This window comes from Leptidea sinapis, chromosome 35, assembly GCF_905404315.1.
Source record: "Leptidea sinapis chromosome 35, ilLepSina1.1, whole genome shotgun sequence".
NCBI classification, from domain to species: Eukaryota; Metazoa; Arthropoda; class Insecta; order Lepidoptera; family Pieridae; genus Leptidea; species Leptidea sinapis.
The window spans coordinates 2,322,042-2,338,283 of NC_066299.1; the positions used below are offsets into that span (position 1 = coordinate 2,322,042).

The 16,242-nt window shown below is 39.7% G+C and overlaps 1 long non-coding RNA gene across 1 annotated transcript; it reads left to right on the forward strand.

Moving 5' to 3' along the window:
- Positions 1-704: 704 nt before the first annotated feature.
- LOC126975399 (uncharacterized) lies at positions 705-9,223 on the forward strand. The gene is made up of 5 exons (XR_007731717.1): positions 705-834; positions 2,818-2,939; positions 4,788-5,106; positions 8,548-8,671; positions 9,121-9,223. It is a non-coding gene; the product is annotated as an uncharacterized LOC126975399 (long non-coding RNA).
- The last annotated feature ends 7,019 nt before the right edge of the window (positions 9,224-16,242 follow it).

Here is a 16,242-nt window from a genome sequence, read left to right on the forward strand (position 1 = left end):
ACTGTGCACCACATTTTAACACAACAGGCATTAAGTCTTAGTAGCCTAGTGTAATTTGTCTTGATATTTTAATATAATGACAATAGTTAAACTGATTTGTAAGGTGTATTTTAGAGTACTTACCTATAATATAATATTGACACACTTTTACACAAATTATATTGCCCCAAACTAGGCATAGCATGTACTATGGGTACAAGACAATTTTTAGGATTCTTGAAAAACCCAAAATATTCTGAGCGTCACTACAATTGCGCTCGTCGCCTTGAGACATAAGATGTTAAGTCTCATTTGCAGGCGTCGTGTGTACCTATAAGCTACAATGATATATTTAATACAATATACTTACTTAAACATACAGAAATACATTTAAAAATCCATGACTTATTGCTTGTCATGTTATACCAGTGGGGGGCTCTTTTGCACAGGATGCCGGCTAGACTAGGGGACCACAACGGCGCATATTTCTGCCGTGAACCAGTAATGTGACAATGACGAGCGCTATTGTATTACCGCTCAGAATTTTTGTGGTTTTTAAGAATCCTGAGCGGCACTTCATTGTAATGGGCAGAATGTATCAAATATCGTCCCTTAATTGAATAAAAAAAAGTTGAACTGATTTGTGAGTCGTATTCAAGAGTACTTATTGCGTATCATGTACCAGAGCGCGCCGCGCGTGTCGGTGCCGCGGGGCGGTGCGGTAGTGCGAGCGGCGCCGCACGGCGATGCGGTGCTCTCGTGCGTGACGCGGGGCAAGCCCACGCCGACCCTCGCCTGGCTCAAGAACGGGGAGCCGCTGTCGCCCAACGACCACGACATCGCGCTGCTGGACAAGTAACTGAACACTCTCACTACTTACGGAGCAAACTGTGTTGTGTATACATACAATACATATTGTGATGACAGATAAATACCAGCTATAATAATAGTTATTTATGCAACTGTTGCGTAATGAGGGGTATTAAAGAACACGAATGTGGGTTTATCACATCATCATAATAGTATCACATAAGTGTTTTTATACCTAATTATCAACAGTAGCATACAATACTTTATCTACACCCATAATATGAATCCTCTATAAAAGATTCTAAAACAATTAGCTTAGTGCTGACATTAAAAAAGTCCTAGTAACCATTATATCATCCACACGAATGTTGTAATGAAAACGGATGCTGTAATGTTGTACTAAATTTCATTACAACACTATTTTGTATTATGTAATGTTTATTAGGACATTGGGTGTTTTAATGTTGGCACTAAGCTTACTATTTTAGAATCATTAATAGAGGATTTAAAGCATGCCTGTAGATAAAATATTATAAACGCTCAGATAAATGAATAAAAATAAAATGTCTGACATTTCTGTTAAACAAAAAGGCTTCATAAGAAAAGCCCTCTAGTGGTCTAAAAACTAACGATTGAAGTTAGCATAGTGTCCTAATTCTGTTTTTCTGAGACATATTTAAATAAAAAAAATCAGTCTTGTCGGGTAATATACAGAAAAAAGTTTACATAGGTGTTCGAGCCTAAAGGCTTGATCCACCTTAAGACTACGCATGTACATTCTGACGTCATAACAGTGGGAAGTTAGCTTTTTTCGATACTGTCGAAAGTGTGAAGTCTATCAACTTCACACGGTTTTAAAGGAGCTTTTTTCCTCATACTACGAAGCTGTGGAATGAGCTTTCTTGTGCGGTGTTTCCGGGACGATACGACATGGGTACCTTTTACCTTTATTTATTATTTCAAAGAACTCGTCGCTTATTTCTAATAAAGATAGATCGTGGATTCTTCGATCTGTGGCTAGAAGTAACATGATAACTAGATGTTCATCTAAAAAACACTTGTCGTGCGTAAGACACGAAGGGCGCACTACGAATTACTTTACGACGGAATATTATATAAATATTGCATTTTAAAACTGATTGTTGAAAATATTACTTACCGAGAGAAAAATATCAGTTTTTGTATATGTGTTGACTTGTCAGAATGCAAAAGCGTACTGACCAATACACCGCCCGCGCTGAATGAGTGCCCTCCATTGGAGTGAAGTTGATACACTTCACACTTGCGACAGAGGGCGCTAGTATTGAAAAGAGCTAACTTCACGCTGTAATGACGTCAGAATGTACATGCGTAGTCTCAAGGTGGATCAAGCCGAACGACCGAAACCTAAATAAGAGTTTTCTGCACTTCGGGGGGGAAATGCTGGTAATTAGTAATGTTTTAGTATTGATTTGTTACTGATGGCTACCGACCTGATCTCAGATGTAGATATTAAAGTATATGTTTTGATAGGATAGAGAATTTGTATTGAAAATTATTTTATAAATTATGGGTATGTTGACACACACTTGCTCGGTTGTTATTCGTTCTTCCTGGAAAATAGTCTCAGGAAGTAATAATTAGTAATCATACAAGTAAGTTTTGTTCCAACTTTCATGGGGAAATGTGTACAATGGTAATAAACTCCCACATCACGTTACTCAACTTCAATTATATAAATTTAAGCTTCGAAATAAGAAAATGTTAATGAAGAAAGTGTATTTTAAAGTTCAGGAATATATAGATGATAGAAATGTATGAAAAATATGAAAACCGTAAAGGGAGGATAAAATTGCTTTTCTTCCCGTTAGTGTCTTGAACCGATGGCATCAAAACTTAACTTTCATAAGTGTACAAATTGTAATGAATAAAGAAATTTCATTTCATGACGCACGGCCCGCCAAGGACAATATCATTGAACCGTGCAAGACGAACCACATGTGTCACCAATGTTTCCCTTTGTTTTGACTCGTGTCACTCCGCCGGCAGCTCGTCGTTGCGCATCCAGGGCGTGCTGCCGGTGGACGCCGGCGTGTTCCAGTGCTTCGTGACGTCACCCGGGGGCAGTGCCGCCGCCGCCGTGCGCCTGCTGGTCGTGGACCCGCCGCCAGGTGACTCCGCGCTCTGTTCACCTCTCACCGGCGACCACAGTACCCTGCTGGCGCCACGATACACCTTATCCTCGTTCCACGTACCAAATAGTGCAGTAATAGTTATTTATGCAACTGTTGTGTAATAAGGGGTATTAAAACACTCATGATCAACAGTTGCATACAAGACTTTATCTACACCCAAAATATAAATCCTCTAAACGATTCTGAAACAGTTAGCTTACTGCTAACATTAAAACAGCTAGTCCTAGTAGTAACCTAATATCATCCATTACTGATTATATACAAATAAACTAAGTATTAATGAAACAATTATTTATTTTAGTAGTAATTTACATTTTGTATAGTGCAATAATTAAAATTCACTTGAATATTATGTTCTTTTGGAAATTAATCTCTCAGTTTTTGTAAACAAAACAATAAAAATATCGAAGAAAAATGGCGGGGATTCGAATAACCTACTTTTTTTACGGCGCGCGACGTTCTGGTAGTGTGGAACGTGCGTAAACCAAAATGTTCTTTTTTTAAAATTCATACAGATGCCACGCATCGAGTAATAAGAATATGGCTGTCTGTTAAAACTATTTGAGCATGAAGGGAATGAAAAAAAATAGGAGTGTTGTTATGAAATTCATTACAACATTACAACACTCTTTTGGATGATGTAATGGTTATTAGAACATTAGGTGTTTTAATGTTGGCATTAAGCTAACTGTTTCACAATCTTTAATACCTATAGGATTTAAAGAATGGGTGTAGATAAACTTTATTACGCGGTGTTACGGACAACGGGATAGGACACGAGCACCTCAAACAATGAGCATATCTATTTATTCACCATCAGGAGCGTATTCTTTAGATCTAGATGCGAAACGATGTACTCTACTTAGGTATTTTTATTACCTGCCTACTACACTTTAAATGTTGAATGAAACTACAAAACATATTATTATTATTTATTAAATCATACTAATGTAATATATATTATATATGTATATATTTATAAATTTTAACAACTTCCCTATGAATCCGTAGTGAATTTGCTGATTTGAGTTTTTGATGACAACACTTTTTGATGGCGTACGAAGTTTTGGATATCTTCTTACCTAATCACCTTCTCTTAAACGTGTTTGTCGTGACGCGACCGAGGTAGTATTAATTCACAACAGTACTCCTTCTACCTGTACATCTCAGGGTATTACTTCTTCCTCCTTTCTCATCCACAACAGCCATGGTCCAACTGATACCAGTGCCTCGAACACTCGTCCACCTGGACATTTCCGCCGTCAATCTCTTCAGCGACCGCATGTATATTCTGCAATATCTTAACATCAGACAGAACAAGTTTTTGACCCTTTCAATGGCCCGGTTAGTCTATCTACCCTTCACTGGTGAACTTCACGGGTTTATTACTCACCGGACTCGAGATCACACCGTTCAGTTGCGTGGTTATTTGAAAAGAGAGGGCCAAATTGGTCTTTAAAGAACTCGTGTACCTACTAGTAAGAGGAGACAGTACTCTATTACAAATCACCGCCGGTAACTATATGTATAAGGCGCAAAATCGGCCTCACGTGGAGTACTATTTTCATCTCTGTGCGAGTCCTCCCCACTACCAGGTTTCTCTATATGACTGCATACAACGAAGATCGGCTCGTAGCATTAACAATCAAATAGTATATGTAATAATGAATCCTTTTTTTTTTCAATAATTAATTAATTATAATTTTCCCCTATTAATTTATTTATTTCTAAACATCTAGCCATTATTTTTTTTTCTTATTTATGTTATATTTATATATTTTTTTTTCATTTTTTTTTAAGTTCTCCCCTCCACTACTCTTTCAGTTCCCCCGCGGTCTAACTCGACACCGGCCACACTAGCCAGCCCCTCTCCCGCTCCAGACTACTATGAAGATCTAGACCTGGGCGAGACATCCTCGGCGTATACGCTGGGCCCCGACCTCCAATACGATCACTTATCTTATGATTATTTTCACGCTGACGAAGGACCGGCTGTTAATGCGACTGTCGTCTCTATGCCGACACAGTTAAGGGCAGTTATTGTGAAGCACAGGTTTGTAACGCTGAGCTGGGAGGAACCCGAACACAAGTTAGAAGAAATCACCGGATACGCCGTGTTCTACAAAGTAAAGGGCAGCAAAAGGTGAGATTTTATTCATTTCGAACTGTTTAGAGATACTTATATATATTCAGTAACAGACAAAAGGAAAAAGGAATATTATTAAATTCATATACTAGCAGTAAGCATACTTAGGTTTTACTATACTCCTATAGGTTAGTAAACGGAATCGAAAAAAATATGTGATAACCCTCACTTCTGGGATTTATTACACAAATTAAATTTGGAAATAAAATTATTCACAAACCACTGGGCTAACTGTTCGATTGACGTAACGTTCATACATTTTATGTTTAGTTTAATTTGTGTAATAAAGCCTTTACTTACAGATCATACACCAGTTCACAGTTTAAACTAAATTATATACATTAAAACACATTTATGTAATAATTTTTACAAGGGTTCCTGATAGGTAAATAAAGGCTTAAACTGGAGGTCCACCCACATATGTAGTTCACAAGATATTAATTTCACCATAGTTTGGAAAACGCCTTGAAATTACCTAGTACATATCTCTTTTTTGCTACTCGTCGGTTTTTTTGGCACTCTTTTTAACCGACTTCAAAAAATGAGGATGTTCTCAATTATTTGGTATTTTATTATGTTTGTGACCTAACTTTCGACTGAGTGAACCAATTTCGATATTTCTTTTTTTATTTGAATGCTGGTGCTTCCTGTGTGGTCCAATTCTGACATTGGCATCCATGAAAAAACCTTAAAAGTCTTATAAGTCCATTTTCTCCAAAGTAATGGAGTCGATCATCAACCGCCAGCTCTTGAGATACCTAGAAGAGCACCAGCTGATCAGCGACTGCCAGTACAGTTTCTGTCAGGGTCGCTCAGCTGGTCATCTTCTTGCATACCTCACCCATAAATAGGCGCAAGCGGTTGAGTCGAAGGGAGAGGCGTTGGCGGTGAGTTTGGACATAGCGAAGGCCACATGAGTTTGAACACATCGATCGGGTGTGGCATAAAGCGCTTATAGCGAAACTGCCATCCTATGGGTTTCCCGAGAAGTTGTGCAAATGGGTCGCTAGCTTTTTGGCCGATCGGAGCATCAAGGTTGTTATCAACGGTGCATGCTCCAAATTAAAACCCATAAACGCTGGTGTCCCGCAAGGCTGCATGCTATCCACTACACTGTTTCTTCTGCATATCAATGAAATGCTGCAAACCAGCAGTATTCATTGCTATGCAGACAGCACAGGGTATGCTTCCTACACCGGCCGTGCCACCATGCATAGTGTCGACGAGAACCGGAACAAACTTGATTCTGAAATCGAGACTATGCTTGCAAAGTCTAGACTCTTTTTAACCGACTTCAAAAAATGAGGATGTTCTCAATTATTTGGTATTTTATTATGTTTGTGACCTAACTTTTTATTCCTAGGAATAGGGCCGACAAAATTTAGTCCAATTCAACCCCAAGGCCCAAATTTGTGCGTTCACCGCTAAAAAGTCTCCCTTTGTCGTATCCCCTCGATTCGAGATCACTCCTCTAACTGCCACAGCCTGTATTGGCATACTTGGCGTCGATGTATCGAGCGACGTTCAGTTCCGTGGTCACTTGGAAGAGAAGGCCAAACAGGCCTCTAAAAAGCTTGGTGTACTAAGTAAGACGAGACAGTACTTCACTAAAACCCACCGTCTGCAACTTTATAAGGCGCAAATTCAGCGTCACACGGAGTATTGTTCTCACCTCTGGGCGCGTGCGGGAGCACTGGGGACAGTACCAGCTTCTTGTATTTGACCGCATACAACGAAGAGCGGTTCGAATCATCGACGATCAAGCCATCTCCGGATCGGCTTGATTCTTTGGCATTGCGTAGAGATCTGGGATCTCTCTGCATCTTCTACCGCATTTATCACGGGGAGTGCTCAGAGGAGCTGTTCGGGTTGATTCCAGCGGCCGAATTCAACCACCGGACATTACGTGCAAAATACCACCCGCACCACGTCGACGTCTGGCATTCCACAACGTTCGTTAGAAATTTCTTGCCTCGCACAGCCACTTTGTGGAATCAATTACCGGCTGCGGTTTTCCCGAATAGATACGACTTAGGGACCTTCAAGAAAAAAGCATACTCCCTCCCACCTTAAAGGCCGGCAACGCATTTCTTGACACACCTGATGTTGCGGATGTCCATGGGCGGTTGCCTCACCTCTCCCCATCCCGTGAGCCTCTTGCCCGTTTGCCCCCTCTTATATAAAAAAAAATATATATTATATATAATAACTCAATATCACGCCAATCGATTTCGACGATTCTTTTTTTTATTGGAAAGGGATTGGAAAGTCATGGGATACAATACGTTTGTTGTCGTTCTGATTATGGGATCCATGAAAACGTACCAGAACTCTTCAATTCTTAGGCGCTACATAACGATACTCTGCTGAATCTTTTATATGCCATCCGGATATTTGAGTCACCTATCGTAGTGTCGTTATGGTCAAGTAATTGTCGTAGTCGAATATGATGATGAATGGAACTCCTGAACGGCTTACAGTAAGGGTGTGGGAGAATTCCTAACTGTTCGTAATCTAATTGCATTAGTCTTACGTTCTTCGCTGCATTCCAACAGGACACAATTGTTTTATCTGTTTTCGGTCTCTTCGCAAGTCTCTTTTGGAATTGTCCTCGAGGTAGGTTTCCTCTGTTGAGATATGTGTTTCTCCTTGATTTCGTTTGTTTCATTTAAACGGCGCTGTTCCATATGAGCAGCACGTTTAGTATGTGTACACATATTATTCAGGCAAATTAGTTAGTGTACTTCAGATTCACTACAAATCAATAAATAAATAAAAATTAACAAAAAAACAATCATCTTCAAGAGTCTATTCCAAAACAGTATAAAAAAAATTGTGTATTCTTTTACAACTTAAAAATCATCTTATTCTTAAAGTTGTACTAAATAAAATGAACAATATTAGACTACCTAAAAGTCAATCATATTATTACCACGATATAATTTTGTTACAATAATTATTGTTATTTTTGGAGTCGGTGTCAGCCAAGGTAGGTTTGTAAGTTCACACAAGTTACAGGTAATTGCATTACCAGTATAATTTTGTATGGTACCATGTAAGATCGTTGGAAAAACCGCTGAAAGAAAATCGTTGCAGGATTGTTTGAGAGTTGATTTAAATGGACAGTTCCTTAACTGCAGTCTGAGAGATGGTCCCGCCATTCATCCAGATGCACTTACGTTGTGTTATTAATAAACGCAAAGTAAAGTTATTCTAAGTGTAAAACTTTTTGTCTCTGTCTTAGCTTTATCACTTCAGAAATGTAATTCTTCTGACAGGGAGAAGTAATTTTACACTGCGTTTATTAATAAGACAGATGGAGTTTAATACCTACACTGACTTACACCTGTTCTCTTCTGAACACATCAAGCCACGCACCATTGGCAAGAAGATAACAACGTGTCAATGATGTAATAAGATTGTGTTGTGTTAAACCAGAGAACGCATGGCGAACGGCGGCGCGACCCGGCACGAGATGAACGTGGCGTCGCTACAACCCAACACCACTTACGTGTTCACCGCGCAGGCATTCACGCGTAGTGCTGCCTCGCCGCACACAACCGTGAGTACATGAGGCATATTTTAAAATAAATTAAATATTATAAAATCAATAAATTTATAATAAATTAAACATATTAGGACCCAGACGGGGGCTTGGGGCACGCCAGTTATCATTACATGTGAGGAACAGCTAAGACTGCACCGCTGCATAGTATTGTCACTGTAGTGGATTTACTACTGAGATATGAACTGAACCATCTAATGATATTAATCTAATTAAAGATTAAGCTCAAATTTTGATAAAAATTGAATGATTAACTTGATCGAACGCTTTAATGGATTAAATACCTACCTGGTGTTCTCAGAATATCTAGATTCCGTATACATACTACATAGTTTACCGTAATCTATATCAGTAAAACATGCTTTTTTAGTGATATAATTTGCCTACAGGGCAATGTCAGATATAGACAATCTAATTAGCTCATTGATGTCACTTATTGTACCTAGCCGTTAGAGGTGACGACCCCCGGCGAGGAGGTGATCTACGGGCCCCCGCAAGACGTGCGCGTGGAACCGCTCGGAGCGCACGCCCTGCGCGTGTCGTGGTCGCCGCCCGTCGCCGGCGCCGTCGCCGCGCCGCCCGCGAAGTACGCCGTCTCGTACAGCGAGGTGAGCCGACCTTCGAACCCTATGACGTGCGACGTGAACCAGTAGAGGTGACGGCAGTGTGCGGCCGCAGGTGGAGTCCGGGCGCGAGCAGAGCGTGTGGTGCGCCAGCAGCTGCGTGGTGGAGGGGCTGCGCGCCGGCAGCCAGTACCGCGTGCGCGTGGCGGCGGCGGGCGGCGCGGCGGCCGAGCGGGGCGCCGCCACGCCCGCCGCCACGCCGGCCGCGCCGCCCGCCAACCTCACGGCGCGCCCGCTCTCGCACACGGTCAGTACGCACGCAACAATCGTGCAAAGGAAACTCATCAAACGTAGGTGAAAAATTTTGCGACTACTTTAATGAGTATTTCTACTTAGTATTTGTTGCAGATCATACACCTATTATAGACGAACTCCCATCAATAAACAACTTCATCAACATCTCATCTATTAACCTTCCTCCCAATTTAGTTTACAAATATTTACAAAACATAAATGGTAATAAAGGTGCAGGGTATGATGGGATTCATCCTTTATTATTAAAGAAATGTGCAAAAGTATTATCCATGCCCATATTTATAATTTTTCAAAAATCTATTACTGACGGTGCATTCCCATAAATTTGGAAACAGGCATTAATTACCCCTATCTATAAAAACGGTGATACTAAACTTGTTACAAACTATCGAGGTATTTCTAAATTATCCTCACTAGGCAAAATACTGGAAAAAATTGTTACTGACCAATAAGCTGAAGCAGTTAAACATCACATTTCTCCACAACAACACGGCTTCTTTCTAGGTAGGAGTGTAGATACCAATTTAGTTTGTTTTACAGATTTTATTCTAAACGCACCAAACGCTGGATATCACGTTGACGCTGTAAATACAGACTTTTCCAAACCGTTTGATAAAATAAATCATAGCCTTCTCGTAACGAAATTATCTTCAATCGGTATACACGGCGACCTTTTAAGGTCGATTAAATCATACATTAGTAATCGAAGTCAAGCAGTTGCATTAAGAGGTTACATTTAAAATTTTCTTAATGTTACCTCCGGAGTTCCTCAAGGTTCCCATTTGGGTCCTTTACTTTTCTCTCAATATATAAATGATATTGATCACGTTTTTAATTAATCTTGTCATTTGCTTTACGCTGATGACACAAAGATTTTTAAAATTATTATAAACTTAGTTGACTGTCAGCATTTACAATATGATCTAGATAAATTAAATGATTATTGCACGACAAATCATCTCTACCTTAACCTTCATAAATGTCATATTATCTCATTCACCAAGAAACAGAATAAGATAATCTTCGATTATAATCTAGGTAGTGCAAGTCTTACAAGGGTTATGGAAACCAGAGATCTTGGAATTACCCTAGATTCTTAGATGCATTTCAATATACACATAAATAATATTATTAATAAAGCGTTTAAACTGCTCGGCTTTATATTTCGTATCAAAAAGTCTTTCACTCAGCCTTCTACTGTTAAAATACTATATTTCTCGTACGTAAGAGGCATACTTGAATTCAGTTCAGTTGTGTGGAGCCCCCAATATCAGGTTCACGTTGCTAGACTTGAGAAAGTTCAGAATAAATTATTGAAACAACTTGATTACCGCACGGGAAATGTATTCAAAGACTCTCATGTTTCTACCAAACATCATAATATCCCATCACTCGGCGTAGATATTTAGACACCATATTCTTAAATAAAATAATAAATAACATTGTCGACTCACACTCTCTAATAAATAAAATAAGCTGTAGAATTCCAAGCAAATCATCTGGTTCTCGCAATTTATCTTCCATAGATATGTGTCATACCAACTATGCTAAGAATACTTATTTTAGAAGAACTATTAACTTGTACAACAGCACACTTTTAGAAGTTGATATATTTCATCTTTCACTTGGTAAATTTAGGATACATATAAGAAAAATATTGTACTCTTTTTAGATAATTGTCAAAATTGTGATAACTATGTATACGTTGTGTCTATACTTTAAAAAAATTCTTACGTTTAACCTGTATGGGACTCACTGTCGATATGAATTTTAACTATATCATGTATATCATTTGTTAAAGACTGTTATGTGAATAATACTAATAAATTAAATTATGTTCCCTGAAAAAGAAAAAGAATAAAAAACAATCCAAATGGAACCAGCACGGACTAGTAAAAAAATATGGACTCCGTGTCACCTACATAACAGTGAAGCATCAAAACAAACCAGTTAACGTGTAAATACATAGTCCCACGCACACACTTACACTAATATAGGCCGATCAGCCGCCATTATGACATCAGCCATCGTCTGTGACGGACATTGATATCCAGTGTGGCCGGTAAACAAGGACTTTACCCGAAAAACTAGGTAATCCATGTAATGGTGTTCTAAGCAGATAATAAATCATGTGTGAAACACTACTTGAACTTGAATACAAACGTTGTGCATTTTTGAATATTTTGGAATGGTTAGGAAATAATTTCGCACGAATTGCTTAATTTATCAGTATAACGTACACTACTAGCGTTAATTTTGTTAAATACAATATTCATTTATTGCGCTATCGTACACAAAAATGACAATTTATATTACATAAAAAAATTAACAGATACTCTCCCTCCGTATTACGAATTTTCGGTTAGGTCACGTGTCCTGACGCAAGTTTAACATTTCTTACCCATCCCAAGAAAAGTGCTGAACGCCGCTTAAGAACTTTTCACTTCAAAAATGGAAACTTAAGGAGGCTTACGCCTATCACAAAATTATATGGAAATAAATATATTAGTTCTGTCACTAAAGCTCACTAAATCAAGGCTTTTAAAAAAGGTGAGTGACAGAGGTTGCAGCGCGCGGGTGACTGTACTTTGCACTTACTGATTAAAGTAAGTGAGATGCGTACCTTTGCACACTACAATAATAACTTTGAGTCCCCGACACACGTCTTCTGATAAAAAAGGAAAAAAAAGTGTGTGTGTCAGCTCCGACGCACGACTGGAGTTTACTCCTCAAGAACGATTGTCTTTGAGCAGGTACTAAACAAAATCAAGTCCAATGGAGTTGGTTACAAACAGATATCAAGCAGAAGCTAATAAAAGCGTATTAATTAAAAAATCAAATAAATTTTTAACGCTCAAAATATGTCCGGAAACGTCCAAACACAACTCCTAATAAAAGCGGAACTTAAAATTCCAATTTTAAAAGGTCCATCAAGGAAGTTACATTATGGCGCACCCCAATATGTATATTATATACACTACATGCGTAAGCTATACAGGGTGTCCCAAAGTCGTAGTCGTAGACATGAAGGGAAAGTACCTTAAATATCGAAGATATGCTATTTTACTGAAAGAAGACTTTATGTTATTTTTAAAAGTTAGTAATTCTTCATTCAAAGATTTTTTAAAAATTACTTGCCTCGTCTGGGAATCGAACCGATTTAAATTTAAAAAAAAACACCCCTACTCTTATGATGCCAATCGAAAGAATGGCCAAAAACTAATAACTCTTCTTAAGTAACATAGTATTTTACATCATTAAATTATTTTCAAATGGTTATAGAGTATAAATACTTCAGATAGGATTGAAGTACACATTATTTCCCTACGGTGTGTTTGGTGTTAGTAAACAGTTTGTTTGCCGGACAGTCCATTCAAGTCCGTTGGGACGCCCCGCCCCCCCGCACGCACGGCGGCCCGCTCACCGGCTACAAGATCCGGTACCGCGCGGCCGGCGCCACCCGCCGCCGGGCCGACACACTCACCACGCCCGCCGACGTGCGCAGGGCAGACCTCACCAACCTGGAGCCCTCCGCCACCTACCAGGTGCGCCGACCTTGGTGGAGCTCCACTAACTTAACGTGGTTCTTGTAACATACTTCTTACATATTATATGGTTGCTTGACTTGCTGTAAATGAACTGATATTTAATCTTTGGCTTTGTGACAAAAAGTTTACTCAGGTTTAGTAACAAACTTAAACGACCAACAGACAGACGAACGCAATTATAGAAGATATGTATATATATAGAAGACATGTAAGTGTGTGTGAAATAGTATTGTGAGGACACATGATTGGTTTACCGAACTTAATTATTTATAAAGAGTATAGTAAGTCCAACAAGACAAGACAAAGAATATAAACAACGTTTCAGGGGTTGAAAACATTTTCATCGATATCTTTGAATATTGAAAAGAATTTATATATTTCAAAGGTTGTCTAGGGCTGCCAGGCTGTGATTCCATAATTATAACAACAATAGCAAAAATCAACAAGAACGTATTAATAATAACAAGAAACTAAGAAAATCCGGATAAGTAAATAAGAAAACAAAAAATAAGTATCCACTTAAATACAAATTCAAATATTTTTATTCAAAATAGGATTTAAAATCACTTATTGAACGTCAAAAACTACCACCCATTCAAAAGAGACTGCCTCAGACCTGAGAAGAATGGGCGCAAGAAACTCAGCGGGCTTTTTTTTAAATATAAAATATGGATTACAATGTATTATCGTACAATAAACATTTATAATTAAAGAGCCTGAGGGTGTTCGCTTTATTCCCCGTGGTGTCATTAAAAAAATCGTTAATGCTATAATAACCTTTCCCACACAAACGTTTTTTAACAATTCTTTTAAATTTCGTAACACATTTGTTTTGTATATTTTCTGGGATCATATTGTAGAAGCATATACATCGCCCAACAAAAGACTTACTAACTCGACTCAACCGAGTAGTAGGCATAACAAGTTTATGTTTGTTCCTCGTGTAATATTATGATTGTCACAGTTTCTAGAAAATTCCTCAATGTGCTTAGAAGTAGGAATGAACTTGTTCACAAAATGGTGGATCAAATGTTGAACAACATGAACAACGAAACATGCTATCATCGATCAACTGACGCCATAACTGCGTACGAGTCATAGTGAAAAAGGTAATAATCGCTCGCTATCGTCAGTAAAAGTCCGATTGTTTACATTCTTTATCTCGTCTCGTTGGCCTCAGAATAGACACTTACAAGTAACAAATAAGTATCATTGAAACGACTTGGTTCAAATATTATTATTGAACCAAGTCGTTTTATTTTCAATACTAATATTATAAAGAGGTATAGTTTGTGAGGTTATTGGGCGTAATCTCTGGATCTGCAGAACAGATATTAAAATTCTGTTACCAACAGGAAGTCACAGCCACGCTTTACTATCAATACTCTTTAGACGCTGTTTCTACAACAATGGTGTAGGCCAGTATGATTTATGTGTACCCTTATTGACAGATCCGCATATGTGCCATCAACGCGAACGGCTCGGGTCCGTTCAGCGAGTGGGTGAGCGCGCGCACCGCGGGAGTGGAGCGTGCCGAGACCAGCGTGCCTGACCTACCGCCGCCTCTCACAGGTAACCGCAGCGGCGCTCACGGCCGGCTGGCTGAACGAATTCTATCCAATCTAGCAACCACGATGTCGTCGTAAGACGCAGTGTTCGCCTTTTGGTTGTTTGTTAAAACATCTATTTAAAATGCTCTGCGACACAGGACGTACATTTAAGGGCATCATGCTTCCGATTTGCCAAAAATCAAAATCTGGGGGATCAGACGGCAGTTTGTTCAGTAGTTGTACGTGATGATTGTTGACAGCTCGCGCGGGTCGCGACTGGATATCGGTGTGGTGGAGCGGGGGAGGAGGGGGTGGAAGTGGTGCGCGGGGCTGGTGGCTGGGCTGGGGGCTGGGCGTGCCGGACGAGCACTCGCGGGAGCTGCCCCGGGACAAGACCTCGTACGTCATACGGGGACTGGGTGAGTCCAACTGGCTTACATTTACGTTAATGTAATTATCGTTTGCTGGACCGGCGTGGTCTCAATACTCACGATTCAATGTGGTCGCTTCTGAAATTTTGCAGAATATTTAGTAAAAATTTTATGAGGTAAGCATATCATAAGAAACAATATTTTGCATGCAGAAAAAGATTAATCTTCAATTATCATAAAACACTTCCACACGTCCATTGGAAAAATTTGGCAAGAAGGGTAAATGCCACAATATTGACATATTTTTGTTTTTGAAAACTAAAATTATCCATCCCGCTGCTACGATACTGAATAAATGGAGTTTACAAATATTTCTACAGAATCTAATTCTGAGTACGTGATATCACTGCGTGCGAGTAACGCTCTGGGTCTGGGGCCGGCCGTGTACGCGACCGTCCGGACTCGGCCGCTCGGGCCCGACGACCCGGACGAACCCGACGGACCGGACGAGCCGGATGAACCGGATGACACCGAGGACGAAGAAGAGGACGACACACCTCCGCTGATACCGCCCGTCGGCCTCAAGGTGATCATACTAAATTAATCTATTTCATTTAATTTATGTATGAGACCCATTGAAAGTTTACTTAAAATTATAAAGGTTTTCGCCTCTGTAACCATTAAATATGTAGTAATTTTCAATTCGCTCTGCAGGTGATAATGCTAAGTGGCACAACTGCCGTCGTGTACTGGACCGACCCCACTCTACCCAAAGGACAGGTAAGTGGAGCTAATGAATACAGAGTATTCGTACAGAAGTTTCACTTAGTTATACCTTTTAAATAAATAGTTCCACTTGTAATGTCTACGTTTGTTTTCTTATTCCTTTCTATGTTTCTCCGTGTTTGAGGAGACTTTTACTCCCATCAAATAAACAAGGAATGGAAAATATGTGACTATGACTGGAATAAAATCGGCATGGGCATCGCGGTGAGCGATTGACAATAGCTCAAGGGTTTCGCGCGCCTGGATGAAGTTGGTCCTTCGAGCTTTTTTATGTATTTTACATTATAATAAAATGATTTCTGTCGCAGTCTATTAATCTGCCGTTGGTGTAGGCTGCGACGGATGGACGGCACTACGTGGTGCGGTGGTCGGTGGCAGGGGGCGCGACGGACGCGGGCGCGGGTCCGAGCCGCGCTCGCACCTACAACGTGACCG